The 13053-nt window shown below is 41.7% G+C and overlaps 1 protein-coding gene across 4 annotated transcripts in view; it reads left to right on the forward strand.

Annotated features, from left to right (window-relative positions):
• Positions 1 to 13053, forward strand: part of SLC17A1 (solute carrier family 17 member 1) — a 249724-nt gene that overhangs the window by 111525 nt on the left and 125146 nt on the right. The window contains exon 15 of one of the 4 annotated variants that reach the window (XM_086369962.1): positions 7450 to 8425. The exons of the other annotated variants lie outside the window; for them this stretch is intronic. The gene's annotated coding sequence lies outside the window, so the exon portion shown is untranslated. Of the gene's footprint in view, positions 1 to 7449; positions 8426 to 13053 lie in introns of those variants that run through there. 4 annotated transcript variants of the gene reach the window in all.

Genomic DNA, 13053 nt, shown 5'->3' on the forward strand with positions numbered 1-13053 from the left:
ATTGGGGTAGTTTTCCACTACAGGGAACTAGTTAACGTCTCCCAAAGTGAGGCAATTGAGGCTTCAGGAGTATCCATAGCCTGAGTCATCTTGTTCATGTGTTTAGTAAAGTGAGTAACATTAGTGCTCATATCAGGTATATATGTACAGCACTGGGTATGAATAATGGCACAAGTTCCTCCTTGTGCAGCTGTCTGAATAACTAAGGCCAATCTGTTTTGTAAAACCATCTTTTTAATTTGTATTTGTTCAGCATTAAGAGCTGAAATAGCTTTTTGAGAGTCTTGTAAAGCCTGTTGAGTAAAGTTAGTCAGAGCATCCACTTGTAGCATAACATCTGTAGTTCCCAGAGAGGGAACTAATACTGCAGCCAAATAACCATACCAGTGAAATACAGACCTTGCCCAGCAAGTTCTAAGGTGTGGTAAATTAGCAGGCTTCTCTGGAAACTCTGAAAATATGAAACCATGAGTAAAAGCTAGAACTAGGGTACATCTCTCTATCCAGCCAGGGGGAAGCCATGCCCATAGGTAAGAGACACATATCCAGTAGGTCCCGTTTGGAGCAAGGCAGTGTGACTGAAATATCCAGTCCCAATCAGTGCCTGGCCAGGCAAAGGGAAGACCTGAACTGGGGTTGGAAAACACGAGAATGATTACATTGCATGTTTCCTTAGGCAAAAAACCCAATTGTTTCCAAACATTATAATTAAGTTGTTGGCTAACTTCTGGGGATGGCTGTATTTGTTCCTAGCATATTGGGGTACTAGATATTAGATGTCCCTTTTCAGGAGTTAGCCTTATAACCTCATCCCATATTTGATAAACATCAGGTAAAAAGCCACCAGATCTAGACCCATTTACCTTCTTATGTGTAGCAAAATAATCATTAAACCAAGACAGTGTATTATCAAAATTAAAAGTCACATTATGTCCATAGTTAAAGTATAAAGTGTTGCACCAGTCCATTTTAGGATTGTTAGATGTCATCAGATAAAGAAGAGGCATCACATATGATTGTTGTTGTTGAAGGTATTTGCAGACTTGGAGAAAGTCATTTCCTTGAAGTGGAAATGCCCACTATGGGAAACCTTCCACTGATGAAGAGGGGAGTGCTCCACAGACCCAGCAGTTAGACTGATTGTGGAATGCAGCATAGGAGTGAGCCCAGGACAGGAAGGCATTGTCTTGAGGATCAAATGGCAGACTCAGGATTTTTGGAGTCAGCAGAAGCAGGCTCACATAGATTCTCAGGCCCATCTGAAAAGTACAAAGTCAGAGCATAGAAAGTAAAGACATAAAATGACATCACTTAGTTCTGGTCAGGGTGCCATCTCTTAACTCAAGTGTAATGTACCCATGAATCAATTCCTGGCACTTTGACAGCTGTGGGAGAAGAAAGAATAACCTGGTAAGGGCCTTCCCAGAGGGGCTCAAGGGATTGGCCCCCAGATCCCAATGTTTTTATCAGGGCCTTGGTTCTTGGCTCAAATAGAGGCTTGCTTGACTCAGAGGCTGGGTCAGGAGTCACCTCCTGGAGTTCTGCTAATTAATGCCTGTTGAAAAACTGAGAGCTTAGGTACATAATTAGTTAATTCCAAGGCTTCAGGGTCTAAAACAATGTCTGTGTGTAAGAAAGGCCTTCCATAAATACATTCAAAGGGGGACAGTCCCTCATTTTGGGGGACAGTTCTAGCCCTCATTAAAGCTATGGGTAGAATTTTAATCCAGTTGTCCTGCATCTCTTGAGTTAATTTGCGCAGTAATTATCTTTTTTTCAAACTTTCCTGAGTTTAGGGGTCTCCAGGAACAGTGTAAGTAATATTCTATTCCTAGAGCTTTTGACACCCCTTGAGTTATAGCAGCTTTAAAGGCGGAGCCATTGTCACTCTGAAGGCTCCATGGAAGCCCAAACCTGGGAATAATTACATGGATTAAAATTCTTGTAACTTCCTTAGCCTGTTCACTATGACAGGGAAAAGTCTGAATCCATTCAGTAAAAGTATCCACCCAAACTTTTAAGCAAGAATATCCACTTGCTTTTGGCATATGAGTAAAACAAATTCGCAGTCCTCTCCAGGATATTTTCTACTTCGTTGGAACCCAGATTTTGCTAGCTTTTCAGTCTTTGGGTTACTTTTCTGACAAACCTCACATCTTTTGATAATTTTCTTTAACGTTTTTGTTACATTTTTACCTTCAAACAAATGACAAGCCATCTGATAAGTATTCTCAACACCTAAATGAAAGCTCTGGTGCAAACCCTTAAGAATTTTCCATTGAGCATTTTCAGGAATTATTAATCGTCCATCCTCAGACTATAACCATCCTTTATTAGTAACCTTTGCTCCTCTTTTTTCATATCTTTCTAATTCTTCCTCAGTATATTGTGTTTTTTCCTGTTCCACAGGTCCTCTCCAGATCAAAGCCATTTGCAGTGAATGGGGTTTCATAAAGTGCCCCTTTTCTGGCTTGACAGCCAGCCAGCTACTTCTTTAGGACAATATATAGCAGTTAAAAGCAGTTAAAAATCTCTCAGTCTCTCTGAAATGCTTAATAGGTTCTCCTGTTGCCATTTTAAACTGTCTTTCTTTCCATATTGCAGCTTGAGCATGTAAAGTCAAATAAGCATACTTACAATCAGTGTAGATATTTACTCACTGCCCTTTGCTTAACTCTAGAGCTCAGGTAAGAGCCACAAGCTCCACTAGCTAAGCACTCATTCCCTGGGCGAGAGATTTTGCTTCTAAAACCTGTTCAGCCGTCACCACGGGGTAACCTGCTTTATGCTTCCTGTCCTGAACTAACGAACTGCCATCTGTAAATATTTCCATGTCAGGATTGTCTAATGGGGTATCCATCAGATCTTCCCAAGCTGCATAGTTTAAAGTTAGAAATTGGGAACAATCGTGATCAGGTGTTTCATTTTCCTTCTCAGGAAGGAAAGTGGCAGGATTTAAGTTTCCACAAACTTTAAGCTAAATTATTGGTCCTTCTAACAACAATGACTGATATTTAAGAAGCCGACTGTCTGTCATCCAAGTATTAACCTTTGAGTTTAGGAATACACTCCTATAGGCTTCTGGTGAGGCTTTTGGGGTTGTGTCAAAACTCCCACGGCCATACCTTTTCTTTCAGCGACAAACAAATTAAATTCTGACCTTGTGGGCAAGCTCAAAGAAGGAGCTTGCAGGAGAGCAGTCTGAAGAGCCTTAAAAGCCGTTTGAGTCTCTGGGGACCAAACCAGCTTGTCAGTTTGGGCCTGCTGAGTTTCATTTATAAATTTATATAAAGGCTGGGCAAGTTCCCCATAACCCGGAATCCAAATGCAGCAGTAGCCTGTGATTCCTAAAAATCCTCTCAATTGTCTTAAAGTCATAGGTAGGGGATAATTTAGTATAGGTGTAATTCTCAGGACCTATGGCCCTAGTCCCTTCTGATATGATTAGGCCCAGATATTTAACAGATTGTTGACAGAGCTGAGCTTTTTCCCTTGATGCCCTATAACTGCAGCATGCCAGAAAGTTTAAGAAATCTTCTGAGGCTTGTGAGCAAGCTTCCTCTGTCTCAGCACAGAGCAGAATATCATCTCCATATTGTAACACCACTGCCTCCGAGCTATTAAAGTTTTGTAGATCCCCTGACAAACTTTGCCCAAACATGTGGGAGCTGTCATGAAATCCCTAGGGCAAAACTGTCCAGGTTAACTGAGAAGCTGGCTGAGTAGGGTCTTCAAAGGCAAATAGAAATTAACTTTCCTCTGCCAAAGGCATTGAATAGAAGGCATCTTTTAAATCAATTACTGAGAAATATTTGGCTCATTCAGGAATTTCAGACAATAGAGTGTAAGGATTAGGCACCATGGGTATAAAGGAACTACAGCCTCATTTATTATTTGTAAATCTTGAACTAGTCTCCATTTATCATTTGATTTCTTTATACCCAAAATAGGAGTGTTGCATGGACTGTTACGGGGATTTAATAGTCCCTGCTCCTTTAAATTCCCAACGATGGGTTTTAACCCTTCCTTAACCTCAGGTTTCAGTGGATACTGCTTTTTATGTGGAAATAAATGTGGGTCTATGAGCTTGACAGCTACAGGAATAGCATTTTGTGCTCAACCCACAGGTTTTCCATCAGCCCACACTCTAGGATTTACATTGTGTTCAATTCATGGGAGAGAAAGGGAGAACTCCATATTAAGGAAAACAGAGGTATGACCCTGCTCAATATACTCCAGCACGATCAGAAATTCTTGTGAAAATAGCTCAGAGTCCCAGTTGCAGCTTAGAGGACAACTGAAATAAAAACGTTTATGTAGTCTAGCCCCTTTACAGAAGCGGATCAGGGAGAAAGTGGGTCAGGGGGCTTCAATAAGCACAGAGTAGTTTGCCCCAGTGTCCAAAAGGAAATCAACGGATTGGCCCCCCACAGTTATAAATACCCGGGGTTCCTCAGGTGTAATTAGGCCAGGAGCTTGTGTGGGGACCCCCAGGCACCTTCAGTCCTGATTGTCTTGAAATTCTGACCCCTGAAACCTACGCCTCTGGGAGCAGTCTTTCCTCCAGTGTGGTCCCTTGCAGACCAGACATGGAGCCAGGAGCGGCTTAGATGCCTGAGGGCAATCTTGCTTGAGGTGCCTCTCCTTTCCACAGTAATAGCAAACCCATCCCTTTACACCTGGGTCCCTCTGGGCATTTTTCTCAGGCTGTTTAAGAACGGTTCTAACAGCCATTACAAGGGCTTGCCATGTTCCTTTGTCTTTCTCTGCCTTTCTTTCTTTTCCTTATATCCCCTACCGTAAGACTGTCTGAGCCAGTTGCAACAGATTATCTAAAGACTGATTTGGTCCATACACCTGTTTTAATAGCTTATGGTGGATATCTGGAGCCAACTGAGAAATCTATCTTTTAACATCACTCTTCCCTCTTCACTTTCAGTATCAATCTCAGTGAATCTGTGAAGGGCTTCCCTCAGTTTATCTAGGAATTTACCAGAAGCTTCCTTCTCTTCCTGTTTTATGTTTGCCAATTTGGCATAGTTTAAAGTCTTAGCATGCGCTTGCCTGAGTCCTTCAAGAACACATCTGACAAAGTGACCCTGATCCCATCTTCCTTTAGCTGTGTTATAGTCCCAATCTAGGTCTATAGTTGGGACCACCTGATTCCCAGTGTGGAGGGCAGCTATCTCGTCTTCCCTCTTCCCTACTGATTCATTACCAAGCCATTCATCTCCATAGGCAACCACTTTCCCCAAAACTTGAGTTTTTGAGTCGGAAGTTAGCAATTGTCCCAGGATATACATCACATCCTTCCAAGTAAGGTCATAAAGCAGAGTAACACCCTTAAAAGCTCTAATATATTTTTCTGGGTCCTCTGAATAATCTCCCAGATCCTCCTTGATTCTTTGTATTTCTTGGTAAGAAAAGGGCTTATTAACTCTCACAGATTGATTATTTCTCCTGTTGGGTGCTTCATGAAGAGGCTTTTCCTCAACCTCTCAGGCTGCTCTGCACATATGATCCCAGGGATAGATGGGAGAAACCTGCTTTTCTTTATCTCTTTGTCTCCTGTCCTCCATCTCATCCTGTATTTCATCCTTAGTTTTTGCTGTCTAAGCTTCTCTTACTTCGATTTTCTGAACTTCCATTGAAATCACGGTAGTCTGAGGTTGTACTGAGACGGGTTGTTTGGACCTCTACCTGGGCAGTTTGAATCTCAGTTTGGGTTTTTACCAAGACCAAGGCAACCCTTCCTGGAGGGGGGCAGGAAGGGGGGTGGTTTCCTGACTTTCAGTTTGATCAGTTTGGAGTCCTGGGTATGGGGACAAAGTAGGAGGACAGGAGGGAGCTGAAGGTTTCATACCCAAATCTATACCCTTAGGACATAAGTCTGGCGTGTCTCGCAGAGAGAAAAAGGGCAACATATATGCTACTTTTACTCATTTCCCTGGTTTTCTACAGAACCAGTCTAGCTACTGTTTGCCATCCTCTAGTGGATACTGTGGCCATGCAGTATCACATAGGAAGATCAGGCATGTCTTTAAGCTCTGGGGATCAAATCTATCCCAGTTTTTCAGGGTACAGTTCAAAGGAGTGACACTGGAATTGTTAGCTCCCATCTGTAAGAGAGGGAAAAAAAGCAACTAGTGCCCTCTTTCTACTGTAGGCATCCCTCCCTGCTCTAGATGGGGGTGTAGACAGACTTTACACTGAAGCTTTTGAGAGGGTAACAGGCAGGAAGGCCAGGGGTCTCCAAACAGAGGAAGTAGACTGCAAGTGTCAGACATTTTTTCTCTCTCTCTTAAGCAGCAGGAGGAAACAAACAAATGTTAAGATTTTTTCCCTTCTCTATACAAATTTAAAAAGAGGTTTCTTTTAAAATTCTGCGCTGCCGTAACATACCTGCTTCCACCTGAACTTAACTTCTCTCAAACCTTGAGCTAACCAATGCATTTTTCTTATGGAAATGTTTGTCTTAAGCTATATTAATGAACTATGTATTTACCCTAGACTCTTGTCTTCGAGGTGGTTCTGTCTAAGACTCAGAACTGAATTGACAAACCAGTATGTTTTACTCGTGCAAATATTCTCTTAAGCTATGTTAATGAGAATATATTTGCTTAGAAACCTGCCTTTCTTCAAGATTCATGTCAATCATTTTATGGCCCAGGACAACTCAGTGCCAGTGTTATCTCAAAATGCATGTTGTGGGTGAGGGGCCTAGTGCCAGTCTCTGAGTTTTGAGACATTTCCTTTCTCCAATTAGCAGACTTCTAGTAGTTATATTTCAGTGTTGACCATCTGGTGATGTCCATGTATAGAGTCTTCTCTTGTGTTGTTGGAAAAGGGTGTTTGCTATGACCAGTGCGTTCTCTTGGTAAAACTCTATTAGCCTTTGCCCTGCTTCATTCCATATTCCAAGCCCAAATTTGCCTGTTACCCCAGGTGTTTCTTGACTTCCTACTTTTGCATTCCAGTCCCCTATAATGAAAAGGACGTCTTTTTTGGGTGTTAGTTCTAAAAAGTCTTGGAGGTCTTCATAGAACCGTTCAACTTCAGCTTCTTCAGCGTTACTGGTTGGGGCATGGGCTTGGATTACTGTGATATTAAATGGTTTGCCTTGGAAACAAACAGAGATCATTCTTTCGTTTTTGAGATTGCATCCAAGTACTACATTTCGGACTCTTTTGTTGACCATGATGGCTACTCCATTTCTTCTAAGGGATTCCTGCCTGCAGCAGTAGATATAATGGTCATCTGAGTTAAGTTCACCCAAAATTCTGAAAGAGATGGCAATACCAGACCACCTGACCTGCCTCTTGAGAAACCTATATGCAGGTCGAGAAGCAACAGTTAGAACTGGACATGGAACAACAGACTAGTTCCAAATAGGAAAAGGAGTATGTCAAGGCTGTATATTGTCACCCTGCTTATTTAACTTCTTTGCAGAGTACATCATGAGAAACACTAGGCTGGAAGAAGCACAAGCTGGAATCAGGATTGCCGGGAGAAATATCAGTAACCTCAGATATGCAGATGACACCACCTTTATGGCAGAAAGTGAAGAAAAACTAAAGAGCCTCTTGATGAAAGTCAAAGTGGAGAGTGAAAAAGTTGGCTTAAAGCTCAACATTCAGAAAACAAAGATCATGGCATCTGGTCCCATCACTTCATGGGAAATAGATGGGGAAACAGTGTCAGACTTTATTTTTGGGGGCTCCAAAATCACTGCAGATGGTGATTGCAGCCATGAAATTAAAAGACGCTTACTCCTTGGAAGGAAAGTTATGACCAACCTAGATAGCATATTCAAAAGCAGAGACATTACTTTGCCAACAAAGGTCCGTCTAGTCAAGGCTATAGTTTTTCCAGTGGTCATGTATGGATGTGAGAGTTGGACTGTGAAGAAAGCTGAGCACCGAAGAATTGATGCTTTTGAACTGTAGTGTTGGAGAAGACTCTTGAGAGTCCCTTGGACTGCAAGGAGATCCACCCAGTCCATTCTAAAGGAGATCAGTCCTGGGTGTTCTTTGGAAGGACTGATGCTAAAGCTGAAACTCCAGTACTTTGGCCACCTCATGCAAAGAGTTGACTCGTTGGAAAAGACTCATGCTGGGAGGGATTGGGGGCAGGAGGAGAAGGGGACAACAGAGGATGAGATGGCTGGATGGCATCATCGACTTGATGGACATGAGTTTGAGTGAACTCTGGGAGTTGATGATGGATAGGGAGGCCTGGCATGCTGCAATTCATGGGGTCCCAAAGAGTCAGACACAACTGAGCGACTGAACTGAACTGAACTGAGTAGCTATAAAACATCCAGCTAAAGACTAGCAAGGAGATACTTTTTCTGCCCCTTTCTGATGTCTATGTCAGAAGCTTTCTCTATCTCTTTTATACTTTAATAAAACTTTATTACACAAAAGTTCTGAGCAATCAAGCCTCGTCACTGGCCCTAGATTTAATTCTTCTCCTTTGGAAGCCAAGAATCGCAGTGTCTTTCACAGCTCAGCAACAACCTTTCAGTAACATCTTGCAAAACTTAGTACAATATCACAACCAGGATATTGACATCGATATAATCAAGATATTGACTATTTCCATTGCTACAAGGATTCCTTTTGTTGCCTTTTTATACCCACAGACACTTCTCTGCCACCCCCCTCCTCAACTCTTGGGCCACTAATATATTCTGTTTCTTATGCCATTTCAAGAATGTTACAAAAATTGAATTTATGGTGGGTGATCTTTTGGGATTGGCTTTTTAAAGTAGACTATTTTTTAAAGCAGTTTTAGATTAAAAGCAGAAAAATTGGGCAGCAAGTACAGAGACTTCACATGAACCTATTCTCCCTCTACATTAGTGTGGTACATTTGTTACAATTACTGAACAACTACTGATATGTTATTAACTACAGTCCATAGCTTTTATCAGGGTTCACTCTGTGTTGTACAGTTCCATGGATTTTGACAAATGCATAATGTTGTGTATCTACCTTATAGCATCATACAGAGTGGTTTCCCTGCCCTAAAAGTCCTGTGTGCTCCACCTATTCATCCCTGCCCCCTCCCACTATCAAACCGTGACAACCATTGACCTTTTTACTGTCTCTATAGTTTTACCTTTTCCAGGATGTCATTAGTTGGACCAATATAGTATGTTGTCTTCTAGACTGACTTCTTTCACTTAGAAGTGTGCCTTTAAGGTTCCTCCATGCTTTTTCATAGCTTGATAGTTCATTTCTTCTTATCACTGAGTAATACTCCATTGTATGGGTATAACATAGTATATTTATCCATTCACCTAATTGAATAACATCTTACTTTCCAATTTTTGGCAATTGTGAGTAAAGCTGCTATAAGTATTTTGTGTATGTGAATGAATGTATATATAAATTCATTTGGATAAATACCTAGGAGTACAATTGCTGGATCAAATAGCCAGTGTTTACTCTTGTAAGAAGCTGTGTCTTCTGTAGACATAAAGAACAGACTTGTGAACACAGAGAGAGAAAGAGAGGGTGGTTCGAATTGAGAGAGTAGGATTAAAACCTGCACCTTACCATATGTAAAATAGATAGCTAGTGGGAAGTTGCTGTATGACACAGGGAACTCAACCAGGTGCTCTGTGACAACATAGAGGGTGGAATGGGGTCGGAGGTGGAAAGGAGGTCCAAGCGGGAGGGGACCTATGTATACTTAATGGCCGATTCACATTGTTGTATGGCAGAAACCAACACAACATTGTAAAGCAATTATCCTTCAGTTAAAATTAAAAGGAAAAAAAGGAAATTGTGTCTTCCAAAGTGGCCATACCATTTTTCATTACAAACACCAATAAATGTGTTTGCCTGTTGTTCCATCTCCCACCTAGAGTTTGGTGTTGTCAGTGTTTTGGATTTTGGTCATTCTAAAAGATGTGAGATAATAGTGACATCTCATTGTAGTTTTAATTTACAATTCCCTTCCCTGGTGGTTCAGACGGTAAAGAACCTGCCTGCAGGATGGGAGACATGGGTTCTATCCCTGGGTCAGGAAGATCCCCTGGGGGAGGGCTTGGCAACCCACTTCAGTATTCTTGCCTGGAGAATTCCATGGACAGAGGAGCCTGGTGGGCTGCAATTCATGGGGTGGCGAAGTCAGACACAGCTGAGCAACTAACACTTAACACTTAGTGACATATGATATTGAAAAACTTTTCATGTGCTTATTTGCTATCTGTGTATCTTTTTCAGTGAAATGTCCTTTATGATTTTTGTCCATTTTCTAATTAGATTGTTTGATATTTTTAACTGTTGAATTTTGGAAGTTCTCTACACATTTGTAGCTGTTAACAAATTTTCACAAACTGGATAATTTAAAACAACAGAAATTTTTTCCCATATAATATTGGCAGAACAAAGTCCAAAATCTGCCAAGTGCCAGTCCAAGTCCTGGCAGAATTGGTTCTTTCTGGATGCTCTGAGGGAAAGTTTGTCCCCTGCTTCCCTTCTAGTTTCTGGTGGCTTCCAGGAGTCTGTTGTGTTCCTTGTTTTGTGGCTGTATCTCTTCAATTTCTACCTTTATCTTTCATGAAATATTCTCTTCTATGTACCTTTTCTTCTGTCTCTTATAAGAACACTTGTTACTGGATTTAGACCCTACTGGGGTCCTTGAGAGTTTCTGAGACCCTGGATTACTCAGAAAGAACACAGGTACCAACTAGAATCCAAACAGAGTGTGAATGGTTGGGATAAAGGAGAATGAGAATAAAGGTGTTAGGAATGAAACAACTTATGTAAGACTTAACATTTCTCTGTGGTAACAAGGTGAGAGACGATTCATTTGTGGAATCCCAAATTTTGCAGCCAGATTTTTTAAAGGGGTAAACTGTCAGTGATCTAATACCATTGTTTTATTTCCGTGAATGCAGCAAGCTAGCTCTGATTTCCAGCAGCATGCTATTTGCCATTAGTATGTATAATATATATATAATTATATATATAATGTATACATATATATATATAATGGTCATATATTATTGGTTCTGATGGGTTTAGTTGGACCATATAGGAAAGTGAAATTCAAGATAGAAAAGACAAGACAGTATCATTTTTATTCCTACTAGGTAGAAAGAGCTTGAAGCCAAACTTAGTTAAATGTAATCCAGGTCTGATAAATCTCAAGATTTCAAATGACTCATGAGGTAAGAAAAGGAACCATGAGTGACAGACTGACCTAATTCACTGCCTTTATATGGATTCTGGCAGTAGAGGTAAGGACTGGAAACATTCCTCCACAAAATGGATCACCATCCCCAAAGGATGATCTCATCAGAATGTTCTGCTGCTGCTGCTAAGTCACTTCAGTCATGTCCGACTCTGTGCGACCCCATAGACGGCAGCCCACCAGGCTCCCCCGTCCCTGGGATTCTCCAGGCAAGAACACTGGAAAGTGAAAGTGAAGTCGCTCAGTCATGTCCAACTCTTCGCGACCCCATGGACTGCAGCCTACCAGGCTCCTCTGTCCATGGGATTTACCAGGCAAGAGTACTGGAGTGGGCTGCCATTTCCTTCTCCATCAGAATGTTCTAATGATCCACAAATACTCTCAAAGGGCCAGCCACACCCCTTGTTTGGTGTTAAATTTGTCTTTAAATTGCCTTTTTTGATCTCAGCAAGGCAGCAGTGAATGGTGGCATGAAACAAGATCTTAATTCTCTGCCCAGGAATTGAACCTGGGTATCCTGGGTACTAGCCACCAGACCAGCAAGGGCTAAAGGCTAGAAGCTATTTTCCTCTAGATCTTTGCTCCCAGTGAAAAATACATTTATCCCAGAGGCAGAAACTGTAAATGCAGGTACAAAGTTTACTATTACGGACATAGCACAACAACAAGTGGGAGAGCACATAGAGAAATCATTTGTTTAGTTAGGACAGAAGCAAGGCAGAGATGCACCCCTGGAGAGAAAGAGTGTGGACGTCCTCCCTAGTGAGGAGGAGCACAGTAAAGAGGCGGTTAAGTCATTTATATAGGGCAGTTCTTCCAGGTCTTTGTCTGCCTTTAGCCAATTATCTGGTTTCTTTTTTCACACCTGACCTACCCTGGGACACTCCTCTAGGGTTCACTCACTCCTCAGCCAAGATGGATCTCAAAGTGAAGGTTTCTGGGAGGAGCAAGACTTATTATGGCCTGGCATTATCCCTTGACTTGTGACCCACAAGGAGCCTTTCTGTGCGTGTGTAATGTCTCCCTTGTCCCAAAAGAGGGGGGGACAAGGATCCCTTAATCCTTTACTCAAACAGAGTTTTCCCCTCTTTGTCCTTACCATGACTATTACCTTAAGGTGTTTACAAGACACGAACACTGGCTGTTTACCCTGTTTCTGTTGTTACTTCCATTTCAGAGGGCACACAGGAGGCTGATTGTAAATACCTTAACTGGAGCCCACCTATCTCTTGTCTCAGGAAATGCTAACGGTTGTAGGCATCCAGCCTGAAGCCCACATCTTCATGCCACATGAAATGGAAACAGGAGGCCAATTGTAGATGGCTAACCTGGAGCCCATCTAATCTTCTACATCAATACCATTAGAAGAAAGAAAAATTCCATTTCTTTGCTAAATTTCATCCTTTGCCTCCCATATTCTGTATTTATCTCAGTGATACACCATGATTAAAAACACAGGGCCATTTCATTTCACTAAAGATTGCTGTGATGAAGGGCCAAGATTAATGTTCAAAAACAATTCACTGACATGCTGGACAGGGTTTTTGTTGTGTCTCTATATCTCAGATTCCAATCTCTCTAAGGGCTCAATCTCAGTAGCTTTTCTTTCTGTTCTCAGGGTTCCTCATTAGAATATGTTTAATGTCTCCCCTCTTTTCTTTAATCTATTTGAGTTATGTGTTTCATTTGCAAGCACACTTGTCTAGCAAATTCAAGTGACAGCTTTCAGTTTGGCACAGCAAATGTGATGTTCTTCCTTCCTGTAAACATCCACAGGTGTACAGGGTCCTGAACAAGGCACTTTGGTTTAAAATTCAGGCCCAGGGACAGGGTTCCCTGAGGCAG

The sequence above is a fragment of the Bos grunniens genome, chromosome 23 (assembly GCF_055505025.1).
Source record: "Bos grunniens cultivar Pamir isolate PY7600 chromosome 23, Bosgru_T2T1.0, whole genome shotgun sequence".
NCBI classification, from domain to species: Eukaryota; Metazoa; Chordata; class Mammalia; order Artiodactyla; family Bovidae; genus Bos; species Bos grunniens.